At 57.4% G+C, this 4,511-nt stretch overlaps 2 non-coding genes across 2 annotated transcripts; both read left to right on the top strand.

Moving 5' to 3' along the window:
* Nucleotides 1–437: 437 nt before the first annotated feature.
* Nucleotides 438–2,252, top strand: LOC142796145 (small subunit ribosomal RNA). Its single transcript, XR_012893576.1, has one exon. It is a non-coding gene; the product is annotated as a small subunit ribosomal RNA (ribosomal RNA).
* A 1,719-nt stretch (nt 2,253–3,971) lies between these two features.
* On the top strand, nt 3,972–4,124 carry LOC142796144 (5.8S ribosomal RNA). Its single transcript, XR_012893575.1, has one exon. It is a non-coding gene; the product is annotated as a 5.8S ribosomal RNA (ribosomal RNA).
* Nucleotides 4,125–4,511: the final 387 nt, after the last annotated feature.

The raw sequence follows: 4,511 nt of genomic DNA, 5'->3' as shown, positions 1-4,511 counted from the left end.
CGTCTGCAGCCTCATCCGCTTGATGCGTTAGGGGCTGGTTGTCGGACGGTGCCGTTTTACCACGATATCGAGGTGTGTTCCGTGTCGTCCTCGGGCGATTCAGATGCGAAAGCGCCGAAGACGCGGGCGTGACCCGTCGTCTGGCGGCTTTGCAGTCTCGGCTCCGTTGCTAGTTCCGGCCGGTCCACCGACAGTGCAGCGGGCTTGGGCAACCCGCACGGCGCGACCGAGTCGATGCAACGAAAAAGAGCGAGCATGAACGTGCTTCTTGCCGCACGGCTCCCACTCGTCTTTCGGGAAGGTTGTGCCGTAGCGAGCTCGAACGCCGTCATCTCGGAGTGCAAAATAAGCGTGTTGGGGCGCCTGAAGGTGGCCTCCGCCGCACACAGACTGCGTCCGGCCCGCCGAAGGCGAGGACGGACGCGCAGTCGAACGATTACCTGGTTGATCCTGCCAGTAATCATATGCTTGTCTCAAAGATTAAGCCATGCATGTCTAAGTACATGCCGAAATAAGGCGAAACCGCGAATGGCTCATTAAATCAGTTATGGTTCCTTAGATCGTTTCTTCCTACTTGGATAACTGTGGCAATTCTAGAGCTAATACATGCAGTGAGCCTGGAGCCCTTTGGGTAACGGGTGCTTTTATTAGACCAAGATCGATCGGGTTTCGGCCCGTATTGTGTGGTGACTCTGGATAACTTTGTGCTGATCGCATGGCCACGAGCCGGCGACGTTTCTTTCAAGTGTCTGCCTTATCAACTTTCGATGGTAGGTTACTTGCTTACCATGGTTGTTACGGGTAACGGAGAATCAGGGTTCGATTCCGGAGAGGGAGCCTGAGAAACGGCTACCACATCCAAGGAAGGCAGCAGGCGCGCAAATTACCCACTCCCGGCACGGGGAGGTAGTGACGAAAAATAACAATACGGGACTCTTTTGAGGCCCCGTAATTGAAATGAGTACACTCTAAATCCTTTAACGAGGATCAATTGGAGGGCAAGTCTGGTGCCAGCAGCCGCGGTAATTCCAGCTCCAATAGCGTATACTAAAGCTGCTGCGGTTAAAAAGCTCGTAGTTGGATCTCAGTTCCAGACGAGTAGTGCATCTACCCGATGCGACGGCTCGGACTGAACATCATGCCGGTTCTTTCTTGGTGCACTTCATTGTGTGCCTCGAGATGGCCGGTGCTTTTACTTTGAAAAAATTAGAGTGCTCAACGCAGGCGAGTCGCCTGAATAAACTTGCATGGAATAATAGAACAAGACCTCGTTTCTGTTCTGTTGGTTTTTGGAATACGAGGTAATGATTAAGAGGGACGGACGGGGGCATTCGTATTGCGGCGCTAGAGGTGAAATTCTTGGACCGTCGCAAGACGAACTACTGCGAAAGCATTTGCCAAGAATGTTTTCATTGATCAAGAACGAAAGTCAGAGGTTCGAAGGCGATCAGATACCGCCCTAGTTCTGACCATAAACGATGCCAACCAGCGATCCGCCTGAGTTACTCAAATGACTCGGCGGGCAGCTTCCGGGAAACCAAAGTATTTGGGTTCCGGGGGAAGTATGGTTGCAAAGCTGAAACTTAAAGGAATTGACGGAAGGGCACCACCAGGAGTGGAGCCTGCGGCTTAATTTGACTCAACACGGGAAAACTTACCCGGCCCGGACACTGGGAGGATTGACAGATTGAGAGCTCTTTCTTGATTCGGTGGATGGTGGTGCATGGCCGTTCTTAGTTGGTGGAGCGATTTGTCTGGTTAATTCCGATAACGAACGAGACTCTAGCCTATTAAATAGGTGCGGGGTTCCCAGCACCTTACAACCTTCTTAGAGGGACAAGCGGCTCCTAGCCGCACGAAACAGAGCAATAACAGGTCTGTGATGCCCTTAGATGTCCGGGGCCGCACGCGCGCTACACTGAAGGAAGCAGCGTGTCTTTATCCCTGTCTGAAAAGACTGGGTAACCCGTGGAACTTCTTTCGTGATTGGGATAGGGGCTTGCAATTGTTCCCCTTGAACGAGGAATTCCCAGTAAGCGCGAGTCATAAGCTCGCGTTGATTACGTCCCTGCCCTTTGTACACACCGCCCGTCGCTACTACCGATTGAATGATTTAGTGAGGTCTTCGGACCGATGTCCGGCGCGGCCTTTCGGTTGCGCCGGTCTGTTGGAAAGATGACCAAACTTGATCATTTAGAGGAAGTAAAAGTCGTAACAAGGTTTCCGTAGGTGAACCTGCGGAAGGATCATTAACGGATTGTGAAGGGTGAGCGCCTCAGCTGCGTCTGCGCCCGACACTTTCTGCCGCTGACCCCGTTTGGACGCGGGGTCGGCTTTTCCCCACGGGGCTGCCTGAATGTGGAGCGGCACCCCGTGACAAATTGTTGCGCCCAGCGGACGCCAACACCGCGACCTTGGACGGTCGGCCAGGTGGCGGACGCGGGTACAAACGGCGCAACGCACTCATAGGTCGGCTTTCGACCCGCCACAGCACCGTGGCTCGAAGCGCTCGAAATGCGCGACCCGACCGCTGCGGGACCGCCTAGTACTGTAAACAGGAGCGGCGGAGCGCGAACGGCGAGTCGTGGTTACGTCGGTAGAAGGCGAGGCTGCGCGTTCCCGAAACGCCAGCCGAGTGCCCTCCCGACCGTTCGAGCGTGCAAGAACGAGACCCGACAATCGCGCGGCGACTGCCAAGTACGAGAGGAACGGCACAAGCGTCGGCGGTCGGTCAAGGAACTGGCGATGTGACGGGTCCGCTGTGCACCAGTGCATACCGTCCCGCCGTCCGCGGCAAGCGCCTCCGCGTCCTCGGGTGACGGAGGCTGCCGGTCGGTTCTTGCAGGCGAGGGATCTCGCTGGCACCGGTTCGCGTTGACGCGCGGCCGGTCATGGCACGGCGATGCGACGGCCGAGGTGCGCAGTACTCGATGGAGGAACCGCACGCTCCGATGACCGTCCCGCCCTCCGCGGCGTATGCGTACCGACCGTAATGGTTGCAGCAGCGCCGGCCGGCTTTTGAATTTGCCACACGAAACACGGTGCGAGATCGCGGTTAGGGGAGCGTCGACGTTGCCAGGCGTTTTGCTTGCTGCCGAGGGAAAGGCGGCACGGCCACGTCGCGCTCGTCGCGATTAGCGGGTCTGCGCGCTTTGGGAAGGTGCCGCAACGACTTGCCGAAAGAGGAAGCACGGAAGAACGAGGGACTTGGACGTCCCGACAATTGAACGCACTTGCGGCCAGGCCCTTGCTGGCTTCGTTCTTCCGCCTCGAGTAGGCTCGTACGCGGCTCCGGCGCCGAAAGTGGTCCTTGGCACCGACTTCGGTGGACGTGGGAAGTGCCGCGCAAGTACGGCGCGCCTGGCTCCACCTGTTGGCTAAAGTAGGCAGCCGGATCGGCATTTTGGTGTGCGGTGGCAAACCGTGGATGCGAAAAAAGCTTGTGCGATTTCGTGGAACAAAAAGCGGGGGTCCCCCTTTTTATGCGGAGGAGACCGACCCGCCTGCCGTGGTGAACCGCGACGCCACGGTAAAAACGGGAGAGGCTTGTCGATGGGACCGTGCATCCCGCGCTCCACGGAGGCCGGGAGGCGGCCGCCCGAGGAAATGTGTAGCCGTCGAGGCCCGCATCTGCGTGCACTCTTATCCAAATGGGTGTACCGCAGGCATTTTCTGGTTAGGCGGGCCAATGAGAGCGAGCACACAACGATACCTACGGGTCCGGCTTGGAGAACCGGCTTCGACGCCTCCCGAGTATTTATAGAGGGGTGGACCACGAAAGCACTCGCAAGTAGCGAAAGCGAAACGCCGTCCGAAACACACCGTTTGCTCGATTTGCGGCAGCCGAAAAAGGCGCGGCAGAGTTTTGGAGTCCAAGCGTGCGCTGAAAAGCGCCCTTCTTGGCCACTGTTTGGCCGAGTGCCAGAAACGTTTGGTTTTGACTGTACGGAATTGAACAAACACTTTTTCACGACTCTAAGCGGTGGATCACTCGGTTCTCGGGTCGATGAAGAACGCAGCCAGCTGCGAGACTTGGTGTGAATTGCAGGACACACTGAGCACTGATTCTTTGAACGCACATTGCGGCCTTGGGTCTTCCCTTGGCTTCGTCTGTCTGAGGGTCGGATCACATATCAAGAGAGCCTTCGGCGCACAAGGGAACGTGAGCCGTCGACTCGTTTTGACCGCGTCGGCAACACGGACAGCACGCTGAACACCTCACAGCGAGCGCCAACAGCGGCCACTCAAGGGCGAGACGGTGGCGACCGTCGTGCCAGAGCCCAACCGAAACGGGGGCGACCGACTGCATTGAGGATGTGGCACCTCGTTGAGACCGCCGCAGGACTTCGAGTCGGAAGGAAGCCTGCAGGGAAAGTGCGGTCGAGGTTGCGTACTCCTCTCTGCGACCGGGCGCGCAAGAGCTGCGAGAGCCACGGACGCGCAACTTTAACGCACGGTAAACACGAGGAGCGAAAGCCGGCCAGCAAAGCTTCTCCAGCCGTGCGCAAAGT

Source organism: Rhipicephalus microplus, unplaced genomic scaffold (assembly GCF_043290135.1).
Source record: "Rhipicephalus microplus isolate Deutch F79 unplaced genomic scaffold, USDA_Rmic scaffold_1204, whole genome shotgun sequence".
In the NCBI taxonomy this organism is placed as follows: domain Eukaryota; kingdom Metazoa; phylum Arthropoda; class Arachnida; order Ixodida; family Ixodidae; genus Rhipicephalus; species Rhipicephalus microplus.
Note: the sequence above shows the minus strand (reverse complement) of the source record. Positions and strands in the feature narration are given on the sequence as shown.